The sequence below is a fragment of the Passer domesticus genome, chromosome 1 (genome assembly GCF_036417665.1).
Source record: "Passer domesticus isolate bPasDom1 chromosome 1, bPasDom1.hap1, whole genome shotgun sequence".
In the NCBI taxonomy this organism is placed as follows: Eukaryota; Metazoa; Chordata; class Aves; order Passeriformes; family Passeridae; genus Passer; species Passer domesticus.
The window spans coordinates 101,675,529-101,687,612 of NC_087474.1; the positions used below are offsets into that span (position 1 = coordinate 101,675,529).

At 43.2% G+C, this 12,084-nt stretch overlaps 1 protein-coding gene across 1 annotated transcript in view; it reads left to right on the forward strand.

Annotated features, from left to right (window-relative positions):
* The first annotated feature begins 639 nt into the window (after positions 1-639).
* The window catches only part of RIPOR2 (RHO family interacting cell polarization regulator 2), a 106,585-nt gene continuing 95,140 nt past the window's right edge, over positions 640-12,084 (forward strand). The window contains exon 1 of the mRNA XM_064431761.1: positions 640-661. The gene's annotated coding sequence lies outside the window, so the exon portion shown is untranslated. The remainder of the gene's footprint in view (positions 662-12,084) is intronic.

Genomic DNA, 12,084 nt, shown 5'->3' on the forward strand with positions numbered 1-12,084 from the left:
CGGAAGTGAAATTAGAATGTGGCAAATGCTGACCACCCCTACAAGTGCAGCACTGACATGGAATGATAAAGCTGTATTGCCCTCACATGCTCCTGTTTCCTCAGAAGGCAGCAACGCGGCCGAGACTTCAAACACGGGCCATGATTTTGTGACCAGAGTGCGCATGGGTTTCTGCAGGGCTCCCTAATATCTTCGGATCTCTCCTCGTTCCAGGGTCTCCGCAGGGCAGCACCTGCAGACTTACAGGTGCAAACTTCTGGGAAAGGCCCCGTTCCTGCCGGGCACCTTCCCCCGGCCCAGCGGGGATGCTCGCCCCTTGCCTCCCCCGGAGCTCGCTCTCCCCAGGGACCGGTGCCCTGGCTCCTCCACGTCGCAGGAGCTCACGTAGACACCAGGCGCGGAGAATCGGGATGAAATTACCTTCATGCATAAAACATGGCATGGCGACAAAGGGACGGCAGGGCCTCGGTGGCCGCCCGCCGCATCCTGCCGGCGGCCCGCAGGTTGGCCGGGGGCTGCCGCAGGTTGGCCCGGCGGGGAGCGGGCCGTGCCAGGTGGCCGCGGGCACGGGCGGCCCCCGGGGCCATGGACCTGTCCCCGTGCCTGCACTGGGTGCGGACGCGGCTCTGGCGCTGCGGGGTCAGGCGGAGGCAGTTCTGCAGTAAGTGTCGCGTCCCAGCTCCCCGCGCATCCCTTCCCACCCCCCGGCCTTTGCCCTCAGAGCCTGGCACCCATCCCACCGCCGCGGAGAGAGACCCTGCGGCCGGGCTGAGCCCACTGCCCTCCCCAGGCCCAGGGCTCGGGGCTCGGCTGCTGAGGGCACGGCCATGGCTCTGTGGCACCAGCAGCCGGGGCTGAGCGGAGCCCCGCGGCTGCGGGACCGTCGTCGGGACGGGATGCTTTGAAAGGGCCCCTGCCTGACACGGCTGAGCACTTTGTCACTTTCCTGAGAGTTTTAAGACGGGATGGTTTGTGCGGTGAAAGGGGAATAAGGAAAAATGCACATAATACCCGCTCCTTTTTTTTTTTTTTTTTTTTTTTTTTTTTTTTTTTTGACCAGTTGAAGGAATCAAAAAAAATTCTGATTGAAAGGAACATAACCAGATCGGTGGTTTGTGAAGTCACAGTGCAGACAGCACTCTGAACCTGCCCACTCCTTTGGTTAGAAACCATGCACATCACTGATCTATATATGTGTGTATATAAATACATACACCTACATGTATATAAATGTATATATAGCCTTACTGCAGGTTGATGGGGTATTTTATTCACCTTTTCACTGTGGTTTTACTGGAGGTAGTTTGCTTGCCTTCCCTGACAGACCATCTATATGGAGATCCAGCCACTTTATTCAGGCTCCCTTTCAGCTGGCAACTTGGAAAGAAATAGTGCCAGCAATTCTGCAGAGACACAGAAAGGATAGTGTATCTGTGACAACTGAGGAAACAGGGGGGATTTCTTTGGTTCAGTCAACTGTAGTGTCTAATCACGCCTGAGGAGATGCAATGCAATGGCTTGGGAGGATGGGCTAAGTTGGCTGGCCTCTCTTCCCATCAAGGTGGTATTTTGTGAAAGGGAAATTGGAATTAGAATGCCATTAGGAATACACTCCAGAAAAATTAATAGGATAAAATGAGCATACTGTCTGTCAACTCTGCGTGAAGTTCATGTCATTTCAATATCTTAGTTTAGCCGTGGAGATAAAAAGGTCTGTTTGAATTTTTCTAACTTATAGCACGGCAGTAGAGATATGAAGCTCTCACAGCTACCTTCTTAAATATTGTTTTGCCATGAAATCAACCCCAGTGTGCTTTTCAGATGCAAAACATTACCAGTAGATGTCAGAAAGACTGATTTTCCTAGTTGTCAGTTGACTGTAGGCTGTGTTCACTGATTTTCAATGCTTGCACTTTTGTGAGTATTTTGGTTAATTTTCTGTCTGTTAATGAAGTAGAAAAATAGAGACAGTTTTGTTTCCTGTCTACTTAGGATTACATTCACCTTTTCCATGTGAAGTTCCCTATTCTTCAAAAATACATATTTAGCAGATAGTTTGCAAATGTGTATGGAAACTTCTTACCACAATATTCATTTTTGAGCATTAATTATCTTGTGAATACATATGTTCCTTACTTGTGCTGTCCTGTGAGTTAATAAGAACTACTTCGAAATGCACCACTTAGCTGGAGCTCTAAGAATGAGAAATTCGAGAACAGCAGATGCTCTGAATAATTGAAGGAGGTTTCTTTGGTTGACAGTGGTGCTATCTTTGCACATCTCTCAGAGCCTCTCTTTTTAGCTGGCCTGTGCCTTAGGGAAACTGCAGCACTGAACCAAAAGAACGGGATAAGTATTTTTTTTTTTTATATATTTTTATTTCTTAATGAGTCTGAAAAAAGCTAATCAGAAGAGTGTTTGTTGGCTTTGTTACTAGAAATAACTTCTGGCATCTTTAATTAGGTTGCTTTAGCCTGGATCAGTGAAGAAGCACAGCTTTCTGTGATCTGTGCTGAGGCCAATCCTGAGGAAGAACTGCTCGCTGCAAATTCCTGCTGTCCAGATTCAGCTTGTCCTCTTTAGCTGCCTTCTGCTGAGGCACTGCAGCAAAACTGCTGCTATTACAGGAGACATGCTGATCTTCTGTTTTAAAACGTGCAGTTTAGAATTTTTAAAAACCAAAAGAAACAACCCAGTGAGGAAGCTACTGCTGGCTGGTTTTCGAAGCCTCTATGAGCACAGGCTGTCCTTGTACCTCCTTGTTAAGGCAGCCATTCAAAGAAACAGCCGGGGGACTTTGCAGTCCGTCTGTGCCTGCCCTTGTGGCCTCATTTTACAGCCGAGTCCCTGAAGGAAGCTCCCTGCAGGCACGTGTGCTCATGGCAAAAACACTACTTTGAACAAAGGCACGTTTTCAAGTGGAGAGCAATAGATTCCTCATTTTCCTCACTGTCTGACTGGATGTGGCTGTCCCTCCAACCAAGGGGAAGCAACTGCAGCTGGCACCAGAGAAACCCTCTGAGAGCCTTCTGACATTCACAAAATTAATTCTCTGTTTTCACCTCACAGCAAGGGCTGGTTCCAACAGAGAGACATTGGACACAGAGTGTAAGTTCATGATACTGCTGTAAAAAAAATGATGCTGGAAATATGAAATCTGCTTTTTCTCTGGACACTCCTGTGTCCATGCAGATGGAAAAACATTGAGAAGCTTTCCTGGAGCGGGTCATCCACAGCATCTCAGTCTCGCTGGGCTCTCTGAGGTCTCATACAGGTTGGCCTGCTTTTCCTTGCATTTCCACTGTCCCAGCCACACATATGGTTCATGAACCTTGTAGGAACTTGAGGGCTCCAAGACTGCTGCCTGACTGCCAAATTTGATTGAAGCTGGCCAGTGGGTTAAAAAATATTAATGATCACTGTGCATAATATTTTCTTAGGAAAACACGCTAATAGGTCCTGCTCATGCCAAGGTTGGAAACTGAGCTTGGATCATGGTAGTAATAACTGCATGGAACAAGTCTTAAAACTGTGTTGTGAAGAGTCTGAAAAGCAGCTGTTTGCTGCTACTCCCCAAAATGTACTTGGCTTCTGGCCACCAATGCATGTTAAAGCCCTGGGGATCTATAGGGAGGAGGTTTCTCTGGGTTTGCCTGAACCTTAGCAGATGGGGTTTCCACAGAAAATATTAAGAGTTCACACTGAGAAAAAGGATTGTATGTCTCTGCTGCAGGTCAGCAAAGAGGGAAATTCTGCTGGCTGTGTGGCTGAGGGCTCTTTTGGATGGCTTTCGCTGTCCTGCCTCAGAGGCTGCAAGGTCTCTGGTTGTGAGTGGTTTCAGTAGTTCTGCAGGGTTGGGGCCATCTGTACCTCTTCACATATTGCAGAAAACATTTGCTGAAAAGGCAAGAGATGGGGAGCCACAGCAGAAATATTTAGTGACTTGTTTAGAGCCATAACCCCAGGTGGGACTGTGGGGCAAGGCATAGGGTGTCTGTCCACATGCTCACCTGAGGAGCACCGGCCACCCACGGCACTGCGATAGATCTGGTTCTGCTTCTGGGTCCAGCCCTTGCCAGCATTGTGATCAGCACAAACTCCTGGAGTGCTGCCAGGTATCTGGGATCCAGCCACAGTGTTTATTGTGCAAGGGTGGGCCTCAGAAGCAGTATCCTCTGGTGTTAATGTGCTTTCACAACCTGTAATATTTAGGGCAAGGAATTGATGGCAAGCTTTAATAAAATCTTGTTAAGTATTCATCGTTAGGCACATTTTCTCCTCACCAGCAAGACCTACTAAAGTAACGTGAAGAGTTCCTTTATTCTTTTTGATCCAAACTGGCTGTGCAATTTAGAAAGAAAAAGGTCTGCTTTGTATTTCAATTTGTTTCCAACTGAAAAAGAATAAATTGCCATGAAAAATCCGAGAAAAGAAAGAAACCAGGAACAAAAATGTCATGTTTAAAAGAAAAATGGCAAAAGCATAATTTGTACATGAACTGCATAGCCTCACAATACGAAAATTTATCTTATTTTGTGATATGTGCAGTTGGTTTATAGAAAAAACCCCCAACATGTGAGTCACTGGTGTTAGGGAAAGAAGGCAAGAATATTGTTTATATTCATAAATGGAAATCATCTGTAAACCAATAGACGAGTCTAGATTTAAACTACACGTGAATGGTAATTTTAAAAAAGTGTGCTGTTTATCCTACTCATTCTTGGTAATAATGTAATAATTTTGAATTACGCTTTTGTTTTGGAAAGAGAGAAGGAGATTGTTCTCCTGCAAAGGGGTAGACTTCATGCAATGTGGGATAGCTGTACTTTTCTTTTTACCTCAGGGAAATGTTGTTTGGAAACACAGTGTTATGTACCTGAAGGCATGGTCCCATTGAAGTGCTGTGATACTTGCGTGGGCAAAAAACCTTTCCTCAGAGAGGTCCTTTCAGGAGCAGAAGAGATTGATGGATTTCAAAACCATCCAAGGCACAGCTCTTTGTCCCGTCAGACCTTTTACGTGTGGAAAGAAGAATATGCAAGTATGAGTAATACTCACCCATGGCTGTGAAAAACCTCTTCCCACAGAGCTTTTCTTAATTCTGTACCCGTGCAATGTTTAGACTCCATTCTTCAGTGACTGAAAAATCATAATGGGATTCAAGGTTTTGAATAATGATTAAAGTACTGAGAGTTTCACATCAGTAAGTATTTCAAAACAACCTCAAGAACATTTGCATGGTTTGTTTTGCTTTTCTTAGTGCCACCTCTTGACCATCAATTTTTTGGTGCATTTCAGAAAAGGTGGAACTTTTATGTCATTATTCATTACAACTGGGGAAACGGAGAGCTTAATGGGAGTCTGTAGCAGACCCCTGGCAGGGCAGCTGGTGATGAAAATGTAGTTGATAACTTTGTATAACCTGCAATAATTCACAGGTACCAATATTAAGATTTCCAAGGAAATAGGTGATGACTGCAATTGCCTGAGGAAAAGAGACAAACTCTTTGGTAACTTAAACCAGTAGCAATAGTTATTTTGTTTGCTGTTTTTTACCACTTCCTTTAGAGGACTATGCTCTGCCTTGTTATTATATGCTTAACATATAAACAAGCCCTCATTCATTTCATCCTTCTGGATGCAACAAAACCTTAGCCTTTCTCAGCTCAATTATCAGCAAATCTGGTAACTCTCCTGCAGAGCATAGCAATCTCATACTAGCATCAGTTACTAGGTATTGTGCTGGGGCAATGGCTCTTTTTGGGATGGCTCTGCTGCTCCTCACTCTCATACAACACAAGCTTACACGTGTCCTGTGAAGCCTTGTCAAGGATGCCTTGACCTTAGGAGACAACTGCTGAGTGAAAGGAAGGTGTTCAGTTACCAACCTTCTCCCAGCACTTGTGGGTCTTAGATGAGTTTCACCTTATATTGTTTTATACAATAAACCAAACACTAGGGGAACTGCAAGGATATAACTCTGTCCAACAGCTAAATGTTTCCCTTTTTCCTTGAATTAAAACTGCTGTGTTCATAAAGTAAAGACTTCACTGTTCTGCTGGACATTAGTAAAACGCACAAGCCCTAGATTTCCAGAGTAGTCTGCATTACCTAATGCCTTGTGCTAAATAGCTTTTGTAAAATAAAATCCATACATAAATCCAAAGGAAATAAGTCCCTGAGTGGGCCTAGGGCCAGTGCCATTTAAATCCCTCTAAGACTGTACTTGGAGGTGTAGTGTGAGCCTTGCAGTGCATGGGGGAGATGGGAACTGCTCCAACAGCATCTTCTCCCAGGCAGAGGGCACAGCACAACCTCCAGATCTGAGCATAACACCCTCAGCTCCTGCTCTGAAGACAAAGGGAATTGATCTATCTGGACATTTTGTATTGCCATATCACTGCTGCTGCTCTCCTCCCTGAGAACGGTATGGGCCTAATCTAGTCCCAAAACTTAGATGGATAAAATTAGTCAAGATAAATCCCTCTTGCAGTGATGTTCTAAAGAGGGTTTTAACATTTTTTACAAAACAGGTAAAGATGTACCTGAAAATAATAATAGTGAGCTGTTTTAAAGCTGGTCATTTAAACAGAGTGGTTACAGTGTCCACAGCACAGGCACCAGTGACCCTGTGCCAAATATAATGTCTACTTTTGTTAAGCCTTTTAGCTCTGTTAATCCTTTTGATCAGAGTAAGGAGTGATATATTGGAAAACTAAGTTGGAAATCAAACAGAAAATTATGAGAAGGAACAGGCTATGCCTGTGCAGAGTGAAGGACATCAGGACAGAAGAAATGCACAGGACACCTAAGAGCCTTGAAAGCATTAGTGCAATCACCAGGCATGGAGTGGTTACTACACTGAGCAGCTGGTTTGAGAAGTCCAGATAAAAGCATGTAACTTATATTTTAAAATATGAAAAAGAACAAAATTTAGCCCTTGTCACATGAAGCCTTAAACCCAAACAGGATAAATGTCACTGGTGTAGATGCTGTGACATGGTGTTTATGGTGAAATAGTTTTTAATACCTTGGGGATTATGATCCTGTGCCATAGGTGGAAGTTGCATTTCTCAAAGCTTCTGAGTGCTGGTGGCAGTTTTCCAAGAAAGACACCGGATCCTGAAGTCCTCTTTGCAAGTCACCTTCAAAAACCAGCGCAGGCTGCAGTCACCCATAGCTGAACTCTAGCACCTCTGCAAGAACTGGGTGTTCCTCTTGAGGAGAATCCAAGTTGCAGAAGTATTTGTAAAGCATTGTATTAAATAATGGAAAGCAGCTACTTTCTAAGTGATGGACAGCTGTAGGAAATATGCATCATGCAAATTCTGGGAGGGATGCAGACCTCCAATGACATGCTACTATCATGCTACTAAAATTGAAAAATACTTTTCACTTTACTTAGAGTTGCCAAATTTTCTGAAGTGAGCTCTTCACTTCTAATTTTCTTATCTGTTATTCTACAAAGAAAATTCAGCAAACAAAAGGTGCTTTCATGTTTGTGACAAGCAAACCTCTCCATTTCCAAAAGTGTTACACTGCTTGCTCTGATGCTGAAATCAAATTGCTGGGGCAAATTGTCTGCATGCAAACCAGCATATTTGAAAACAATACAGAAATGAAGTTGAAATTTCCAGTTTTGTTTTTAATGTACTGATTTTAGAACACCAGGATAAAACTGGGGGAAAAAAAAGAGCATATTCCAATTATCAAGGAAAAAGTCTGCAGTAAAATACTAGCAATAATCTTGTCACCAAGTTTGCAAAACTGCTTAGTAGGAGTATGTTATGTACTTTTCTTAAGATGAACAGACTTCAGAGCCTGGCCAGGTCAGAGGAACCATCTTATGGAAAATATGGAAGATAAAGTAACTCCCACAACCAGCTTTACCCTACTTACCCTTTCTATTTAAAACCTGTATTGAAGGGAGTTCAGTATCTGAGAGGGTTTAGTTTTGGGGAAGGGATGGGCTGATGCATAATTGAATAGTTTCTGGTTTGGAGCGGCAGTACAAAGCCAGGCTTTTGCATTGAGTTCCTAAAATCTAACCCAAAAATGTCAAATCACCTTGAAGCAGAAAAAAATAAACTTCTGAGAAGAATGTAGACAGAGCAATTCAGTTTGCCTATAATTGCATGTATTTCCTTTGCTCTTCTAGTGCAAGAGTGCTGGATAAATCCAGTGTAATTTAATAATTAATTAATATTTTACCTACACATACATATGGGGGTGTTTTAGTATACTCAAATGCTCTTTAGAAACACTGAAGCATTTCATCAAGTTTTTCAGCTGCAATTGAGAAACTACCACATTTATTATAGAGTCATAGAATATCCTTGTTGGAAGGGACTCATTAGGTTAATCAAGTCCAACTCCAGAGAGGACAGCTCCAAGAGTCACACCCTGTGCCTGAGACCATTGTCTAAATCCTGCTTTAACTCTGTCAGGCTTGGTGTTGTGACCACTTCCCTGAGGAGCCTGGTCCAGTGTCCAGCCACCCTCTGGGTGAATCATGGAACAATTTGGGTTGGAAAGGACCTAGTTTCAACCCCACTGCCATCTTCTTGATGCTGAGTGTTAGCTGATGATATCTCTGTAATGAGAGCTGTCCTGAGGTAAGCCCACAGCACTTGAGTGAACTATTTATTGCTCATTAACACTGTGCTTGTGGTAGTAAGCTTGATTAAGCCGTTTCCGATTGCCCTTTGTACAGTCTTATGAGCCAGTGTGACAGGGACTGACTTGGGAGCTTGACTCAGGCACCTCCGTGGTGCCTTTACTTTCATGGTGCTTCCTATGCACCTGTACTGGAGAAAAAAAAAGTAAAATGATTGCAGCCCCAAGAAGACAGTTATCTGCTGAATATTGAGATGTGTAGTGCCCTGGCCCCCAACAGCAAGGACCTAAAAGAGAATCACAGGAAAATCCCATTTCTGTGCAATATGCAGGTGGGATGCAGAGCTCTCTGACATGCAGCTGGAAAGCTGTAAATTGTCAAGGGATAAAGCATAAGGAGAAAAGAATCACAGCATGTTTCCAGCTAGTGGACCTCCCCTGCACAGTGACCAACAGCCACAGAGAAAGGCAGCAAATGTGCAGGGAGGAATTTCCACAGGAGATGCTTGGTTCACTGTCCTGGTTATTCCTGTGAGGCTGCCATGCTGTACTTCCCTCCTAGCTGGTGGGCCAGCTGGTAGAAGGGAAGGATAGACTTCTGTAGGAGGTGCCAGTCCTCACTCCAAACTGAAATGTCTTCTGCTTAGGATGTTTGCTTGGAAACATTTTTAGGTACATATGAGGTAATACTCTCCCCTTTTTCCCCATGCATTTTCTATGGGACAGGGAAGAGAGGACAGGGAACATCAGTCCTGCCACTTCCTCAGGCAGCTCATAGCTTGGGCAGATGTTGCTTAGTTACACTCTGAATAATTTTCACAGTTTGCATTAATTGCAGTCACAAGGGCAAGAGATTTTGAATGCATATATAAATCAGAGCTGAGATTGCAGGAAACAAGCTAGTAGATTTTGAAACAAACAAATGTGTATAAAACTGAGTCCCTGCAGCCTGACTAAGTCCCAACTATGACATCTGAAAAAACAATTGTAACTTGTTTAGTGAAATTTTCCATGGTTTCAGGTCCTGATGGCACAGGTTGGGCCTGACAATACAGCTGAGTTGGCCAAAGCCAGCCATCACTGGAAGCTGTGAAGAGAAATCACATTAGCAGGTTTAGTCCCTAAAGAGATGTCAAAAAACCAAAATCCCTTTGCAAATTTCTGCAGCAGGTACTGCAGAAATGATGAGCATGAGTTTGCATGCTTTCGCTTGCTAATCTAGGCAGGTCCTACCAAGCATATGAGGTGTATTCAACATCAGATCGGGTTGTCAGGAAGGACAAAGGTTGGTTTCTCTCTCAATCTGGAGACTAGGAAGTGTGCTGCTTGTCCTGCTGAGCCCTCAACTGCTCAGGTGTCCATGCAGACATCCGTGTAGAAAATCCATGTCACTCCCACAGCCCAGGCTCAGCACAGGAGTGCAGGAAAGCCAAGAAGCTTCCAAAAAGGTGTAAGTTCATCAAGAAGAGGTTTACTTCAGGGCAGGAGACAGCAGTGACTTTTCTGCCATGGAGACGGGTCTGGCCACTGCCTGCCTCCTCTGTCATCAGCACACCAATATATCACATGAGTACTCTGGAAGTGCAATGAAGTGGTTATTTCCAAAAACCGTGGTTATTTCTAAACCCATGAACCCATGAATATGTTCAAACATTATTCAACCAAAGAAGGGCAGGGGAAACACTTCCCTTTGCAGCAGGTCTGCATGGTTTCTAAAGGTCGGCTGAAGCTGGAGTGGGAGTTTGCCTGAGTCAAGTCTGAAGGATCAAACACTTAGAAATAGTCCCTCTCACTTTGGTATTTCATAATTGTATGCCTTCAGTGCAGCTATCACCTGTCCCCAGATACCAGATGAGTGGCAGAGATATCAGCCCATGTTATTTACATTTTTGCATTGATTGGCGAAATAAGGGCAGCTTCAGTTTAAGTAAGTGTTGGTAAGGTATCTGCCCTTGGTTTGGGTTGCAAACCTTGCAATAAATCACAATTATACATGAAACTAGCCTGATGACCTCCATTTTTTTATGACCTCAGAGAAATGTACTGCAGTGTTTTTTTCTACACTTTCTAATAGTCATTATCACCAGGTTTGTTACACCTCATCATTAGCTAAGAAGAACACAGTCACGTATTATTTGTGAGTCAGATCAGTCATTTGAGATCAGTCATTACTACTGACATTAAAGTTCTCACTCTTTCAAAAATACATTAAAAAAAAGCTTTAGTCCTTGTGGCATCTTAAACTTGTTGCAGTCAATTTGATATATTAAAATGATGGGAATTTGGGTGCTATTGTTATATTGCCATTTGTATTTAAATTTTTTCCATTTAAGTACCCATCAGCAGAGGCTCTAAAAAGGTCAGAGGGAGGCCTGGTAGACTGAAATCAATCATTTCCATGGTGCTACCCTGCTGAATTAATCAATTAGAAGTGTTTTCAAGGATCTTTTGTGCTACTTCCAACACTTGTGTATTGCTACAGTATATATTCAAAGAATCATGCTGCATGAATTAGCTTTTGTGGAGGATATGCCTTTCTTTACTTCTTAAAAAAAAAAAAAAAAGATCATTTAGTTGGTTGCAGGAAATAAGTGTTGTTCGGTGAGTGCTTCCCTGGATAAATGTTCAAAGATGTGTCTATGTGAAGGCACTAGGTGAAGAAAATTAATACCAAAAAAATTATAGATTATACTTTATATGTAATACATATAAATGTAAGATCAAGTATTTATTTTAACATACAAAGAAGATTTTAAAAACTATAGCAAGTGAGGAATGTGAGATCACTTGAAGATGATTATTTGGCTAATTGTGTTTCAACTCTAAGACAAGGGACTGTTGTGATTTCTCCCTCTTTATCTTTATATGACATGGTGGCCTTCACCATAAATCAAAAGCTACGCAGTTCTTCTCGCTCATACACACGTTAAATTAAGCCCTGCAAAAATTAGTAGAGTATTATCTGTTCTGGAACTATGGCTGAAGATCATAATCTTGTTTATCTGGCACAGAGAAACATGGGCATTTCCTTTGTACTATGACACAATTATTTTGGTATTGCCTTAATTAGCAACCATAATTGCTAATTAAGATGAAAACAAGGTACTTTGTGTCTCAGGTATTTTCATTAAATATAATTTACTTTAGAAAAAACAAATAGTGGCAAAACCAGATTTCAAGTCTCTTCTAAGCCTGTTTTTTCCAGCATGGGCTTGGTGTGTGTGTGAGACATGAGCAAGGTGGCCGTGCTGTGTGTGCACTAAGGGCTGCTCTGGCAGGCACTCCTGTGGGAGCGGGGGATCTGGGGCTGCTGTACCTCCCCCTGGAGCGGAATGGGGAGCTGCCCTTCTGCAGAGCCGTGGAGAATCCCTGCCCTGAAATTGCTCTCTACTCTGATTTTTCATTTATTTTGCAGGTTTTGCTTTTGCTGTTGCTGAAAAGCAGAAGCTTAAAACCTTGCTGTGGTGG